This window comes from Anser anser (assembly GCF_964211835.1).
Source record: "Anser anser genome assembly, chromosome: 7".
Classification (NCBI taxonomy): Eukaryota; Metazoa; Chordata; class Aves; order Anseriformes; family Anatidae; genus Anser; species Anser anser.
Window position 1 is genome coordinate 14,583,730 of NC_139727.1, and position 17,142 is coordinate 14,600,871.

At 44.7% G+C, this 17,142-nt stretch overlaps 1 protein-coding gene across 5 annotated transcripts in view; it reads left to right on the plus strand.

Moving 5' to 3' along the window:
• The window catches only part of LOC310902998 (uncharacterized protein), a 409,793-nt gene that overhangs the window by 12,284 nt on the left and 380,367 nt on the right, over positions 1-17,142 (plus strand). For all 5 annotated transcript variants that reach the window (XR_014587193.1, XR_014587194.1, XR_014587195.1 and 2 more), the window contains exon 5: positions 16,543-16,690. The gene's annotated coding sequence lies outside the window, so the exon portion shown is untranslated. The remainder of the gene's footprint in view (positions 1-16,542; positions 16,691-17,142) is intronic.

A 17,142-nucleotide genomic window follows, 5' to 3' on the forward strand; every position in this document is an offset into this window, starting at 1 on the left:
ATCCTGTGGGGCTAAGTTAATTCCACACTCCTTCTGCCATTCCGGGTGGTTTCTCAAAGTGAAAAACATATCTGCGTATGACACCTCATCCCACTTTCCTTCTCTCCTTAGAAACAACATTAACTGTAGTAAAGTATTATAATTTAAGGTTCCATTCAGTGGCCATTTCCCTCACAATCCAACTTATAAAGTGGCCACCATTGATTACAATATTTTATCAACGTTTTCTTATTTTCAATTCTACCAGGGGATCCCCCTATATTTTTCCAATGACTCAAGATACATCCCAACGGGCTTTTCTTCGGAATCCCACTACTCTGCTGCCCCCCCATGTTACAGTTCAGAATGTTTCTTGTTACACAATACAAGCCGGCAGCTTTCCACAATAACACCAAGATCCTAGTAACGTTATAAAGAGTATAATCAAAATCCCAAAGACAATAGCCAAGGTCAAGTTCCACATTTAAACACAACGTAATACCAACCTCGCATGCAAAGGTTACTTGTTTCCCAACAGCAACTGAGTGCTTTCCAAAAAACCAAATGCCGTCTTGCAGAAAACTTTTACTTTCCGACTTACAGACGACCCCAACTGACCGGTCAACCAAATAAACCAAAATAAAGAATATAATCACTTACAGTGATGGGGTCCGTGTCTGCCTCCGCAGTGATCCGTTGAGTCGAGGAGTCCCTCCGGGAAATCCCGGGGGTACCCTAGGGAGTCCTGTTCCCAGCGGGTCCTGCGGTCCGACAGAGAAGAAGTCCCATCTGGGGTGCCAGATTGATTCAAAGATCATAAATCCAATTTCTTTAAGTGATTTATTCTTTATTGACGGCGCCGGATGCACGGGGGATCTTTCCGCCTATCGTGCATCCCGAAGTGAAAAGCCGTCCCAAATTTATACATCACAGTGATTAATATTTTATTAACGCCTATACATATTCATTATCTAACCCCGCCTACTCTCGCTTCTCATGCTAATCAGTTTTTTGTGTCCTGCGCCTGCGCAGATCCTCTCAGTGGTCTTGGGCAGGGGTCGTCGAGCTGTGGTCGGTGGTCTCAGAGAGGAAGGCCATAAGTCTTCCTCACAGTGTACTTTTCACCCTTGGTCAGGATTCTGCTGAATTAGCTTTCTTCCTAACCGCAAGGACTGTTTTTTCTTCGAATCTTCTGCTCATTATTTTCTTATCTTGGATTCCAATGTCTTGTTCGAGATATATTGCCTGTATATGTCCTATTTTGAGATACATTGTCCGTACATCTGTTTCCTGCCCTACACCTAATGTTCTGTTCTCCTTTAATAGTTACATTCTTAACCCTTTCTTATCTGGAATCGCCTCAGCTTCCCTAATCACCTGTCACCTGGTAATCTGATCAGCATACAGCACGGCTGCCAAAATTCACACAGGTCCTTGAAGGTGATGTGCAAGGTATATTGAATTACAAGCTGACCTGTTGTACCTTAAGTTATTTGCTTGTGGAGATCAGCAATTTTATTCTAACCTCCTGCAGCTCATGAGGAAGAGCAGGGAGGAATAACCAGAGCGTTTTGTGAAGATAAAAAGGCCTTTCCAACCAGTTGAAAGGCACAAACTTTATCTTAGCTTATGGAGCACTAGAAAAATGACCCAGTTATGCTGTTACTTATACCCGGTACATTAGGAACAGAAGGTAGCACACGTAATGCTACCTATGTAAATGTATTGGCATTTGTCTGTTCAGCCATGTTTACTAGAGTAATTACAAATCCAGTTAGGTGTGATGCTTGCTGACCTTTAAGGAAGGGACCAAAACAAAAGGCAGAATGCATTTTTCAAATGTTAGGCAGAACAAAACCCTCAACTACTTGCCAGGATCTCAGGGTATGTTCGTATAAGGGAAGTAAAAAGCTGGACGCAGACAAAAGATATGCGGATATCAGCATGTGCTGATAGACATGCAGTAAAATTCAGATGAAGTAACTTTATAGTTTAAAAAAAAAAGAAAAAGGCAATTTTCTTGTCTCATAGCTGGGGGGAGGAAAGGTTGCAATCTTCCAATTACAGTTTCTGAAAATACAGAATAACCAGTGAGTGCTAGCAGCAAAAATAGGATTCTCTTGATATTTTTTCTGCTGTGTCTCAACTGTTAAACCCTGATTAACTTAAATATAAGTTTGTTATTTAAATGTGAAAATAATTTATGGTGGCACAAGATAGAAATTGGAACTCAGAATATTAATGTTGGTTATTTATCTCCTGGTTGCCTCCCGTGCACACGATTAATTTGAGTACGCAGGTATTTTCGTGCATTCTGTGGGATGCTTTTATGCAATTTACATAGAGAAATTGCTCATTTCAAAATTACATCTCATACACTGAAGGCATTTCCCCATATGGCATGGCTGGTGTTGTCTGTTGTTGAATTTCTCTGTGGAGAGCCTGCAGTCACGTCCTGCCTGGCAGCTGCCCTACCCAGCACGTGCAGAGATTCTCTGCCACCACACAGTTTGGCACAGTGTAAGGGAAGCAGCTATCTGAGGGTGTCCCCAACCTCTTCAGTCCCACTTTGCATCAGCACGCTCCCCAAAGGCGTTATGCTTTGGCCACGGGTGAGTATGAAACCTGTGCGATTAGGGAGCTGGAAAACACATGGCTTCCACATGCAGCTGGGGCCAGGCGCTGCTGCAGTGGGGTGCCGATGCCTGTCTGAGGGTGGGTGCAAGCTTCTGCAGCTTTGGGACGACTTCCTTCCAGAGTGGAAAACTTGCCCAGGTGCCACTAATGCCATAAGATTTTTCTTGTTGGATGGTTCAGCCATGGAGATTTGCTTGGTTTCATCTCCCCTGAGCATCCATACATGAGAGAGATGTTAGTAATTTACCTCCGTCAGTTGCAGGTGTCTCAGCGCAGGCCTTGTGTATGTATGCCACCATTTGATCTGCTTAAGTGACAAAAGCCGAAATTTTGCCTGGGCAACAGAAGTGTTGTGTAGATTTAACTTTAATAGTACTTTTAGGATGTTTTCCACTTCCTGAAATAGTGTGCGGCAAAAAAGTGGATTCAGCGATGCCCACCACTGGTAGCTTATGACGCATGTTGAAAACCAGCTCTGTAATATACCTCTGGCTTGGAGTGTTTATTGTGTTGCTTATTCTGGGCATGCTGATCTGTCTGAACACCCCCAGCTGAAGATTACAGGCATTGCAGCAGCAAAGCTGAGCAATTATATCCCCTTTTCTGTGCCAGCCTGGAGGCTAATCCCCATGTCCCTTTGTTTCTCTTCCTTTGTTCCCCAGTAGAAAGGATAATGCCCCTGGCCCATCACCTTGGCTTTATGTTCTAAAAGTGTTGTGTGTTTTTTTAAAGATCTTTTTGTCTTTTTCAAAAATAATTTTCCATGGGGGACAGGCACCACATCACGTCTGCAGGGCCTCTGTCCTGAGGCAGAGGCAGAATTAATATATTTCACAGGAATGAGAGGCACATGCAGAGAGGGAGAGCAGATCAATGTTTAATTATGCAAATAGTCCTTTAGGCTTTAATATTTAACTGGAATAAACCTGTCAGAACTGCCACGCTGGGGACAGGCAGCGAGCGAGTTGCCGTGCCTGGGTGCTGCAGTAGTGGGGTGCTGGAGGATTGGGGTCTGCCCAGAGGCTCCCTGCACCACTGGGGACATGCATCTGGGGCACAAGCTGCCCCCAGCACCTGCTCCTGAAGAGAGGGCTGGCACTCCTGGATGAAAACTCGGGATAGCTGGGTCTAGGAGAGGAGGTTTTGTGCATTGGTGTTATTTAAAGCTTGTCAGCATTAATACAGGCTCTACTTGGCTCACCTGATGTGGATGTATGAAGGCACTTGTCTCTAGTGCTCTCCTGCCAGCTGTGGCTGAGGTCTGTCAGCTGAGAGCTACCATGCTCTCAGGCAAGCCTGTGTTTGAGCAGGGTTTTTCCCTGCTCAAAATGGAGAAGGCCATTTAATTCTGCTGGACTTGCTGAGCTTGTGCTGAAATCCAAGTCTTGAAGTTTCTTCTTGGTGGGTGTTACTCCAAGAGGGTGGGAGCTGGCTCCCTTCCCTGCAGGGCTTCCCTGCAGTCCCTCAGCTGGGGCCAGCGAGCCTCAAAGCTTTCTAAAGGATTCAGCTGCAGGTACATGGGTGTTGTGGTAACTGAAGAAAACTGCAACCATTTTTCAAACTTGACATGCTTTAAAATGTTTTTCTTAACTGAAAAGGTGACATAATAAAGGGTTTTAACTCAAACCTTCACAGCCACGTTGGCATTTCTGCTCATGTTACCCGTGTGTTTCAGCATCCCTCTGCCTCACAAAGTTGGTGGTGAGCCCTGGGGTGGAGGTGATTTAGCACGTGGGCAGGGTGTGCCTCCTGCAAGGGGTTGGAGGATTGAGTGTGTGCTCAAACAGAGAGGAAAGGTAAAAGCTGCATGTTGCAAAGAAGGTTTAAGAGAGCAGATCATCTTCCCTTCTTTTCCCCTCCTTTTTATCCCTTTTTCCTTCTCCCCAGCAGGGACCGCCTCCAGCCATTGGCGAGGGATTTGATTCTGAACCCAAGGAAGCTGCAGCTTCTGCAGTGGGTTGTGCCTTGGTCAGCACCTGGTGACAGGCGGGTGGGAAGCAGGGGTGGGAGCAGATGCTCAATGTGTGGAAGTGGCTGTGCCCCAGGTGTGTTGGGGTGCAGCTAATAGGGCTGGTGGTGCTTCTCTTGCTGAGAATGGTTTTGAAGATGTGTGCATCTCCCTTTCCTGTTCCCACTTTTGGAATTGCTTCTGCTTTTGTCCTTTTTCCCTCTTGCTTTTTTATAGCCTGCTGATCCTCGTGTGGATGAGCACAAGTGCTAACCCTAAGATGCTCTGGGCATGTGGAAGGGAGGGCATGTTTCTTCAGATACCCTCCTTGCCTGGTAGCTGTGTTCATCATAACTCTGTGACCTTGTGTAGTTGAGATAGTGGTGCAAGAAGATGAATATTGCCTGCTGTTGGGTTAGATTAGGTAATGAGTTTCTAGCTCTCACAGTCTGTATCAGGTTTTTCTCATTGCCCATACAGTGCTTTGATACACTATCAAAAGGAAGTCTTGAATTATGCAAAGAATAAGGTATGAGCAGCAGCGCTACTGCTGAGCTTTGTTTTACATTGCCACTATTGAATATTAATGGTAATCAAAGATCACACAACTTTGTTTTTTAATAGTTAAAATGCTTCTTTGATAGCCTGGACAAATTGCAGGCTACACAATAAGTATTGGTACAAATGTCAGATGGCTCTGCTACCTCCTCTAAAGCAATGGTTTTTAGGCAGTGGACAGAGGGACTGAAAACAAGAGTCAGGTTGATCTGTTGGGTATATTTGAGAAAACAAGCACTTCAGCATGTTTGTTTTCATTCTCTGCTAATTCTTAATTCAGAATTTGTTGATGCTCTAATAAAGTTCAAAGATGAGTGAAAGCAATCCCATCCGCAATCTGAGATAACAGAGGTAATTACCATATACCATATTTCCAAGTTACTACAAGAAAAGCTGTCATGAGGAGCATGGAAGGGGGAGGAGGCAGAAGAAAATATTTGTCACTGCATGTTTGTAGAGCTAACGTGTGCTTTAATGCTTGCTGCGGGGGGGGGGAGGGGGGTCTGGTTTTGTATCAAACCAGAAATGCGTCTGGTTGTGTAGGGAGATGGTTAAAAGTGAAATAGGGCCGGTGTTTGCTTGTTTGCTTTTATGGTATGCTAAAGGGCCTGCTTTTCCCTTTGGGGTCTGCATGTTTCATTAGTCGAGTTTTTCAGTAGGGAGGGAAAGTAATTGAATACATTTTGTGACAATGAGCTCTTGCCTCTAACAGAATTGTGTTTTGCAGTTTTCACTCTCATCTTGCTGACAAGATGATAAAAGGTAGCGTGGTGTGTGTGCCTTTTTAAATAGGCACTTTACTTCCATAGATAGGTAAATAATTTCCAAAATAACCTGCTTGAAAAAGGCAATGAGAAGAGAGAACTATGTAACATTAACATGCCAATATTTGGAGAGGGATTAATCCTTAATCAGGGAGTGGTTAAGGCAACAGGCAGGATGTAAGGACTGCATTGCCAGCCATCTTTCCCTCTTGGGCCTTGGACAGGGGACAATCTTGGAGGCTTCTGAGGCTGCAAATGAAGTATCCTTTGAAATCGCTGCTCCTAATCTGGGGTGCAGATGCTGGGTGTAGCTGCAAGTGATGGCGTTTGAAGGGGGCTCCAAACACTGAGGTCAGGAGGGAAATGCCAATTAATTTAGGGGATTTTGACTTTTTCCTTGTGATACTGCGCTAAGTAGGAGCACCCCAAGGAGAAGTGTCAAGAGGGCACCATTGGTGGCTGATTTCCTTAGTGCCATCAAGGATGGGTAGGAACTAAAGGAGGATGAGCACCATTTTTCTGGTGCTTGGTAGCTAAAAGCTTAGACTGCAAGTCCGTGATGTTGGAGAGAGAGCTGTATGTGGAGGTAAGGAATAATATAGATGTTGGCTGTGCAAGCATATGGAGAAAGCAGAGAGGCTGGGAAGGGGGAAGGGATGAACAGATGGGAGGCAGAAAACCAGTGAACAAGGTGGAAGGGGAGGAAAAGCTTTTCTGCCAGATGCATTCCTGTTTTCGTGCCCTGAGAGGCTGTTTCCCAAGGAGGAGCTGGGTACCTGCAGATGGCAGCTGCACCACGGGAGATGGAGTCAAAGGGAAGAAAACAGCCACCCTTGTCGTCAGTCTGTGTCTGTCTGTGCCGCTGGCTCCCTGCTGCACAAGGGTTTCCAGACAGCAGACCCGAAGGGCAGAGCGGGGCTGCGGGGCTGTGGGGACGTAGCGACGCCCTCCATCAGGGCTCAGCGGGGGCCGGGAGGGAGCCGCTGCCACATCCTGATGAGCCACTTAGCTGAAATGGCTGAGAAAGCACAGAGGGAGTATCACGTACTACTTCCCAGCTCTCTGGTGGCTGTAGCACAGGGACTGGGATCTGGAGAGCTAGATAAATAGATGCATAAAGCAAAGCCTCTGCAGGGTTTTGCTGTTGAAATTAGACTCCTTCCATCCAGCCACTGGGTACAATGTAGACCTTTTGGTGGTGGTGCAACACTGGTTGCTTGCAAAAGCCAAATAATTAAAAAGAAAAAAAAAGTTTAAAACTTGAATAGGATGGTGGCACAAATGTTTAAATGAAAAATAACAATTGGTACAACAAGTGAAGGATAGCCAGACGAACCCTACCTCATCCTGCCATCGTTTCTCTTTTGCCCTTACGGCTCTTATGTTCCCTTTGGGGCCATGCAGACAACAGATAATCAGACAAGGATTTGCAGGGAAGATGAGAAATTAGTGCTGTATTTTATTTATTTCTTACAGCATAATAATGCCAATGTTATTTTTCAAAAGCACCTCAATCCTTGTTACTCTTTACATCAATCACTGAGGATTAAAGTGGTCTGATCGCTGCCCTTTGTATATGATGCATTCAAATATATTGAAACACAGTCTAGGACTGCAAACTCATGCTAAAAAAACAAACAAACCTAGCACTGATGTATGCTTGGTAGCGTGGAGAAAGGATCATACAATGCTCTGCTTTTCTCACAAGTGTCTTCAGTGTCAAGCTCTACATTCTTGGCTTGTGGTGAATAGGCTGTCATGGTTCCTCGATGTTGTGATTGCCACGTGTCTGTGCTTACATCTAAGTAGCCTGCACCATACGTGGCTTATTTACCTGCGTTTTGTGTGATGTATGTTGGTGTTGGTATCATGGGAGGGTTTTGAGTAAAGTGAGATACCTGCAGTGAGCAGAAACTCCTCTGTCCATCCAGATTGGGTTTGAACAGGAGCATGGTGCAGGCCAGTTTTGAATCTCTTTGAATTGAATCTCTTAACAGATTCCTAGGTCATCTCTGCCATGCAGGCTTGAGCTTACAAACTCAGCTGTTGTATTTGGTTAGTCATATAACAACTTTGCTTAAAGCACAGGTAAGGACGAACACTTCTTTCCAGTCATCCCTTCCATTGCATAAGAGCAATAAAGCAGACAGCCACTGCCCTTGGAATTCTTGATGGTTAGAAACACCAGTGTGGATTTTTGTATTGTGAGGAAGTTAGCTCTGGTGCTTCTTGGCTTCATTATGGTACCCGAGCAAAATGAGCTTGGAAAGACCTGCAGTAAGCTGTCTTACATGTTCCTGTGTGGTTCTTTGAATGTCAGAAGCAGAGCTTATCGTTGTGTTTGAAATTAAATGTCTTACAATAACCTGAATTTACAGCAATTTGGAATGGATGCGGCAGAGCAGAGCAAGTTGGGGAACCCCTGCTGGAGACAGAAATTTGACTTCAAGTAGTAGGCACAGCTCTCGCTGTGGATGCTAGCAAGGAGCTCACGGACTCTATTATTTGATGGCTAAAAGTGTCTTGCAGCTGTTTAAATTTACAGCAAATTGAGAAGAATGCAGCAGAGTGGAACAGATCGTTTGTACGTGCTGTATGCGCCTGTGTGAACCTGGGCTGTGCGTCCTGGATGAGCAGGTGTGCCCTGTGGGGTTCGTCATCTCCAGGGCTACCCGCCAGCCGCTGGGCTCATCCCGGCAATCCCGAGCTGCGGGATTGGGAGTTGGGTAGCGAGCAATGTGACTGTAAAAGCAACAACTTTAAGCAGAGGACACCAGTATTGGAAAAAAGCAAGCAGAACTGCAGCCCAAAATGCATTTCTCTGGAGGAAAGACATGCCAAGGAGCTGTTTTTACTGGAAGTATCAGCCCTGAGGAGCTCTTATGTAGGGCTGCAGATGTAGCTGTCAAGTTAAATGAGAGTGGCTGGGTCTGAGGCAGTCTCCTTGCTGCAGATGTGTGCAGATCCTGATGTGGGACATGTCCATTGGGCACAACAGGTAACAGACAGCAGCGTGTCCGTATGGAGCAGCGCTTAGCATGAGCTTAGCTAGGATGTCTTGGAAGCAAAAGCATGCAGTAAGAACAGGGCTTTTAATTCCAAGGATCGACTGTAACAGAATCTGCTTTTTTAGAGGTAGGATGTAGGGATTGATTTTGTGTCAGGAACGAAGTTCTCTGCCAGCACATCCAGCAAATGCAGGGTCTTTGATTTCTTTTCTATTCCTTACACTGGTCCAGTGTTTCAGAATGAATATGAGGTGCTCTGTACAGACAGTACTTTGGCCTTCAACCTTTTCAAACACATAGCAATGTTTAAAAAATAAAAAAGCAAACCGCAGAACAATAACAAAAAGAAGCCACACAGTAATAGGTAGTTTTCCAGTGATCCATCATGTACTCTAAGTCTATCACAACTGGCAAGTGTATATTTCCAGTGCTTTCAAGCTCTTTCTCTGTGTGTGGATCAGAGGTTCCAGAGATGTATCTAGCTTTAAATGAGGCTGAGATTGTCTTTTACGCATCTGGCCTAAGAACCCTGAACTGAAAGCAAAGGCAGGAATGTAGAACCACAGTGAATTTACAAGACCTGGAAACCCCTCCAGGGAGTATTGTTATCCCCAGCTCCCCTGTACAATATGGCTGCTGTTATTAGGAGAAAACCTGAAAGCTTCTGCAGTTTATTCTGTGTGGGGAGTTCAGAGTGCCAGGAACAGGTAATTTAAGGGATCTCTGCTGCTTAGTGGTGCCGACTCTCATAACTTTACTGGCTTTGTGGCATTTGGTGCTAGTGCCATAGCTCCTGGAGAAATCTGAGTGTGTCAGAGTATCAGCATCTCTCAAGTTCATGATTGCGTGGTAAAGGGGAAAGCTCAAAATGGGGCACAACTACAAGTTAAAGAAGCAACATTTGGAGTGGAAAAATACACGTTTCCCCAGAATACTTTTGTGAGGTCTGGAGACTTTGTTTAAGAGGTCTGTTTTTGTGATGCACCTGCTAATAACTCCAGTAAGAGATGTAGTTTTGTTTTCGTAGAGATTGTTACTTGGGTGCAGTTAGTGATCTAATGTAGCCCTAAATCAATCTGGGCGTGTGGCCAGTTATTCTCAGTTTTGTCTCTATAAATGACCTCGTTTTCTCCTCTCCAGTGTGGTATAAAATTTATATGTATTTACTGAAAATTGAAAAATCCAACAGAGCTTTGTGAAGTGCTGTTGAGTCAATGTGCATATAGCACTGGGATTTGGGGGTAAAAGTTCGCTTAGAGGTGCAAAGGGTTATGGTCCTGCTAAAAGATTAGTGATAGATTGAGCTACACATTTGTAAGAACCCACAAGACTTGCCAAGACTGCCAATATGTGATATCTGGGCTTTGGCGTTGACTAAGCACAGTGCAAATACATGTGTGCACAAAAACTGGAAACAAGAAGTTATGAGTTTATATTGGAAAAAAATAACAACAAAAACAATGCACAAATAAAAAATCCAACAACAAACCAAAACTGAACATCAGGGAAGAGAGGAAAATGCCCTGTAAAAAATACTTTAATTATTCACTGACAGAAAAGACAGCTTCTAGGGGATATTGTTTTCCCTGATGCAACTGTGAGAGGAAATCCTATTACTCAACCAAATAGCGTATGTTGTAGGATGATGATGTATTAAGGATAAAATTCAAAAAAAGTCAGAAGAAAGCATGCTGTATTTCCTTCACATTGTGGATTGCTTCTCTTCTAAAGATATTAGATGTTTACCTGCTCAGTACTAACATCACTTGGATATATCTGCCGTTTGTAAATTAGATATTTGAATTGGGGGTAAGTGCCCAGGATCATGAAGCTTTTCACTTCCAACAGCTACTGAAGGAGCCAGCTGCGTGCTGTCTTGGCATGCGGGTAAAGCTACCTTCTGATTATGAGAGACGATTTAGGCTCTAAGCTATTGCTTGCCTCTTCATCGTCTCAGCATTGCACTGTGTATCAGTAGCAGGTGGGGAAGGGGGTTCTTTTGTCCCTGCTAGGATGCAAAACGGTGATTTCTGTTTGCCATCCTAGGTATGCACCTGTGTGGGTAGCTGGACCGGAGGTCTGCCCCTGCAGAGAGCAGCTCTTGGGGGTTTGCAGAGCATAATGCTTCTAGAGCCTTGTTTTCAGCTTTTGGCAGGACTGCCTTCCCTTTGGTTTTTAGGGAGGGAGGCAAGAAGGCTTTCCAGCCAGGAGGGTGTTGTGCTGCCGTCCTGTCCAGCTGCAGTCCTGAGGTCAGGGAGGGTCAGCAGTTAGGAGTAAAGGAGCCCTGGTGAGACTGTGGGCTGGAGGTGTGCTGCTTTTTGCCCCTTCTGCCCCTCTGAAGATCTGATAGAAAAAGAGAAAAGGCTTTCTCTTTTTCTAGAGAGAAAGGCTTTCTCTTTTTCAAGAGAAAGAGAAAGGGCTTTCGACCTGCTTCACTGCAGTAATGGATTACTGAGAAGTAGTGGTGCCAGGGAGTATGAATGCAATTTTCTTTTGCATGATTTGGCTGAAGATCAGAAACCTGCTTCCGTGAATAGGAACATTGTTGATTAAAATGCCATGACTGTTGATGCTGTGTTACAGCCATATCTTGCAGTACTGGTAGCTCAAATCTATCTTTTCTTGTTAACGTAAGGTTTAAACTCAGAGAGGACTGTAGGAATTTAGAAATCACCCCCTGCAACCTATTGAGACCTTGAGGTATGGAGACAGTGAAAGCAGGCTGAGAGACAAAGCTAAGAAAATGAATATTTGCTTTTCAGTCACACTTTTTTTTTTCCCAGCTGAAAGAACTCTGTACAGCTTCAAATGTCGTTGCATCTCATTTTGATTGAATATAAGCTGATGGTAATAGATGAGGTCTCAGATACCTTGTGAGGGCATCTACCTGGCAATGACATCTTATTAACAATAGTTAAAATGATTGCACTTGTTTCAGAACAAAAAGTGGAATATCTGTTTTTAACCCAAGTGTCTGAAGTATCTGATTAGAACTGTTAGTACTGGGGAGGCCTTAAAATAAATACATATTTTTCTTCATGGGCGATTGTTAGGGTATGATGGTTATTTTTAGCTGTTATTGTAAGATCAGGGAAAACAAAAGCTTACCCCTCAACTAATTGTTTGTGGTTTTGTTTGTTTGTTTCTGGTGTTTTTATTTGTTTTGGAAAAGCTGAAGATGATCATCATACGATGGGTGAGCAATTGGCTAACGGGCAGGGCCCAAAGGGTTATGGTAAATGGGGCTGCGTCAGGCTGGCGGGCGGTCACCAGTGGTGTCCCTCAAGGCTCCATTTTAGGGCCGGTACTTTTCAATATTTTTATAAACGATCTGGATGTAGGAATAGAAGGTATTTTGAGCAAGTTTGCTGATGACACCAAACTTGGAGGAGTTGTGGACTCGAATGAGGGTGGAAAGGCCTTGCAGAGGGATCTGGATAGGTTGGAGAGCTGGGCGATCACCAACCGCATGAAGTTCAATAAGAGCAAGTGCCGGGTCCTGCACCTGGGACGGGGAAACCCTGGCTGCACGTACAGACTGGGCGATGAGACGCTAGAGAGCAGCCTAGAAGAGAGGGATCTGGGGGTCGTGGTTGACAGCAAGTTGAATATGAGCCAGCAGTGTGCCCTGGCGGCCAGGAGGGCCAACCGTGTCCTGGGGTGCATCAAGCACGGCATCGCTAGTAGGTCAAGGGAGGTGATTGTCCCGCTCTACTCTGCGCTGGTGCGGCCTCACCTCGAGTACTGTGTGCAGTTCTGGGCACCACAGTATAAAAAGGACATGAAACTGTTGGAGAGTGTACAGAGGAGGGCTACGAAGATGGTGAAAGGCCTAGAGGGGAAGACGTACGAGGAACGGCTGAGGTCACTGGGCCTGTTCAGCCTGGAGAAGAGGAGGCTGAGGGGAGACCTCATCACAGTCTACAACTTCCTCGTAAGGGGGTGTCGAGAGGCAGGAGACCTTTTCTCCATTAACACCAGTGACAGGACCCGCGGGAACGGGGTTAAGCTGAGGCAGGGGAAATTTAGGCTCGACATCAGGAGGGGGTTCTTCACAGAGAGGGTGGTTGCACACTGGAACAGGCTCCCCAGGGAAGTGGTCACTGCACCGAGCCTGTCTGAATTTAAGAAGAGATTGGACTGTGCACTTAGTCACATGGTCTGAACTTTTCGGTAGACCTGTGCGGTATCAAGAGTTGGACTTGATGATCCTCAAGGGTCCCTTCCAACTCAGGATATTCTATGATTCTATGATTCTATGAAAGTCGTTGTGTAAGCATATGCACCCCTTCTCCATGGCTGATGATATTTGTATAAATGGAGGCTGCTTAGGTCTTTTTCGAGGCTGTTCCCTTCCTGTGGGACTGTCTGGAATCACATTTAAACAGCCTTTTCTGACCAGGCTGATTGGCTGAGCACCTTACTTTGTGTGTTTATTTGAAGACCAGACTGATTGCAAAGTAGTTAATTTGGTTGGGCAGGAATTTTGAAATTTCAGCTACCTCAGGCCAACTCCTGTCAAATTTGCTAATTCAATTTGGTAGATTCAGTATAACATCCTCCCTGGTGAAGGAGGTGCTGTGCAAATAGATTTTGGAGTAGGAGACTGCACCTGCTTCTGTCTCTTTTATTGTGACTTACTGAGAAGGATCCCGCTGCTGGTGGGGTTTGTGTGTCTGGTGTCAGGTTTTGCCTGCTATTGCTGTTAACTACTTAGGAAATTGAAGTGGAGTGAAACCCCATAAAAATTACCCATTTTGAGGTCACTAGTGTTATTGTTTAGTATCTCTGACCTTAATTCTGGGAATGAGGTGACACATGGAGCTGCAGGGAAGCTACATCACTGCAGCAAGCCCCACACAGCAAAGCACAATGTAGGGAATAAAAACTCAAAAGAGAAAAAGCTAGCCTGCAGCTAAAGTGTTGGGCAAGCCAGGCCAGAGTGCCGAGACTACCTCAGAGAAGAGCTCATATGTGCCTTTATCCTGGTATCTGAGAGGGAGGGGCACAGCATTTGGGCACCTTAGTGGCCCTAAATATTTGATCTGTTGTGTTTTCTGCAACTCCAAGGAAGGGGCAGGGGCTTGGTAAAGCAGTATTTAGCAGTGGTTCTCACCAAACCAGGCTGATCCACTCCCTTACTACTCTGTTAACACGGGGAGGGATCTGCTACCACAGATGCCTCTGGTGTTCGCTGCATCAGGAGGGTTGTCAACGGGCCACACTGGGAGCAGATTATGGGAAATAAGAGTCCATAATAGTCAGACTTCACTGCTACAAGATCTTACAGTAATGCTTGTGCTGCAAAACACCAAAGGCCAGAGAAGAAAATTGCAAACCAACTTCAATTAATAACTGAGAACAGGAATTACTGTCATTATGTGTCAGCCCCTCCAAGTCCTACAGGAGGCTGCTGCCCTTCGCTGATGACAGGTAGTGGCGCAGCAGCGGCTACTGCCTGGCCAGGAGCAGCAGGTGGATGCTGCACAATAAAATGAGAACAGACAGCAGGGCTTCGTCTGAGAAGGGTCTGCAATCCCATAATTCATTTCCTGCTCTTATTCACCTGAAGCTGAATGTGAGGATCTTTGTTCGCTTTTTTATTTCTGAGATTAGTTTAGGAGAACTGAATAAGGGGTGCAGAAAGAAGCTTGGCGACTTGAGGGATGTGTTTTTAGTAGGTCGTGTTGGGAAATGCTTTTGTTTTTGTTTACCTCTGGGATCCATTGCAATTTATGGGTATTACTGCTTTGGAAAGCAGCAGGAATTCCTGGGGTGCTTTCTGCCAGCCAGCCCTGTGAGAGCTGGGGGAGGAGACCAAGAAGAGTGAACAGCTGCTGTGGAAATCCAGGTGAGCAGTTGAGGTACATAGGATGGATCAGTAGTACAGCTGAAAGGATCCATAGGGGGATGTGCTTATGAGTGAAGATGGGAGATGGGTAGGATGGAACAGTTGCCAAAATCAAACATACGTGCAATGAAGAATGTTTGTGCCAAGGGGCATGTACTGCCATCCGCTTGTGTATGGGGGCTCCTTGTATATGTTGTTGCAGGAGATAACCAACACTTGCATGGTTTTAATGATACAGCAGCAATTTGGCCTATTTTAGTAAGTAGATTGATATCATTAATTCAGTATGGTGACAAGAATTGTAATGTGTAGTCTATTGCATATTCAAGTTGCTAAACCTTAACCTAAATGAGGAACCTGTAAAAATGGAAGTTGATGTGGTCATGGCTGGGAGCACTCACCAGGTGCTCTGTTACTAATGAGCTGTCCAGTTCAAGGAGCAGCTACGGCAAGGCCTTCTGTGCTTCAGAAGCCTGACCAAGACTTAAGTACAGGAGTTGAGCATATCTTAAACGTGTGCCCTCACATAATTATCTTTGCACACTCATGAACCCAATCCCTCTTTTCGTGGGGGACCCCAAATACTAACACTGCTTTGGCTTTTCTTCCTTGTCTGGTGGGAATGGACAGTGGCAGCATGAGGGCCTTATGGTGTCCCTCGGCTGGGAGACTTGGACTTGTGCTGCCAAGGGACTCCTAGAGCTGGCTGCAACAAAGGCACAGTGTCGTACTGAGGAGATGTCAGAGCTACAGCTGGATGTCTCTACGTGAGAAGTTAGAGCAAAAGGAAATAGAATAACGCAGGATAATTACAGTGTGGTTTGTGGCTATGACAGAGTTTAAATTGCATGGTATAAAAGGAGTGATCAGACAATGTTAATTGCTCTTGACAATGGTGTCATTTAAATTCAAATCCAAGTTTTTCTTCAAAAGTTCTGAGGAAGCTTTTGGTTATGTTGGACTTCCCAGCACAGAATGCTGGGAACGCTGCAGTGTCTTGAAGACAGGATCTTACGAAGCTCTGAGATTTAGAAACAGTCCATGGAAGAGACCCAAATCAAAACAAAAACCAGAACAAAGAACCAACAGAACCAACCAAGGGCAAAGTCATTCTTCCCTCCCCAGAGCAGTAAGTGTTCATAGAAACAGCAATGACACTTGGAATCACCTGGGCAAAAATTTTCTATGGAAAAAGAATTATCAAAGCAGCTTGGTAATTTTTTTTCCTTTGCTATTGCTGTTTAGATTAGAAACAATTTGTATGGTTTTCTAAATAAAATAAAATGCTTTTGTGTGTAAAATCCAGATCTTGTAAATCAAGACTCAAGCAGGACAAGATTATGGATGGAAATGTTTGGTTTAATAGTGTTACAAGTTTGGAACAATGTCACCGGACTCAGCAGAGAAGGGTGAAACATCACTGGAGTCAGGGTGCTACTTGTTTCCACTGAACACTGCTAGCACAGTGTTCATTTTAATTTTTCTGTTCTTGTAGTTTTGTACAGATGTTTCTCTGCCTCTTCGGGTGATTAATATTCACATGCTGGAAGAGTAATTTAAACAGGTAATAGGTACAGACTGTAACCATTAAATCTTGTTCATAACAGAGCAGATTATTGGATGGCAATAATTAAAAATATGTGCCTGGCTTTGCAGGATGCCAACCTGTTGATTTGGGACCCAGGGCTCACCTTAAGTGACAATAAACATTTTATATTTAGATGTTCAGAGATGAGCCAGATGAACACAAAGAGCTGTAGCAGTTCATTTTTATTTTTTTCTTTTTGTTTTCTGTAGAGGCCTTATGTATACTGACGGCAGTCCTGGAGAGCAATCCAGCTTTACTCGAGTGGGATACACGTGCAGCTTTTAATCAGAAATGACAGCTATAAAGCGGCGCTATGTGCAGTACCTCTGAGACCTGTACCCTTGCATGGAGGAGGAGGTGAGCAGCATGCCTAGCAAAAAGAATGGTAACATTTGAAATATCTGGAAGAAATGCAGGTATTTGCTTTTTAAAAAGAGCTATTTCTGCTTGTTCTTCTTCATTCCTGTCTTTTCTGCTCCTTCTGTTAAGCAATATGGGTATGTTGTCAGAAGGATAAGCTGTGGAAAAAAATGGAAGTGGCTTGGACCCATATTTTGTAGTTAAATGGATTCTAGCTGTAAAATTGTTCTGTAGATGCGTAGGGCTGGGGCACAAACTAAGGGAAGCTGTGGGCGATTGAGGAAATCCTGAGGTGTTTTTTGTTTTTGTTCTAAGAGCTTCTGGAGAGCTGGGTAACTTCAGGAGTGACATGAGGTCATCTTTCTCGTGATAAGCCATGTCCCGAATACTTGTGATAACCAGGAAAGTGGTTGTAACCTCAGAGAGTGGTGGTTGCAATCAAAACTCAG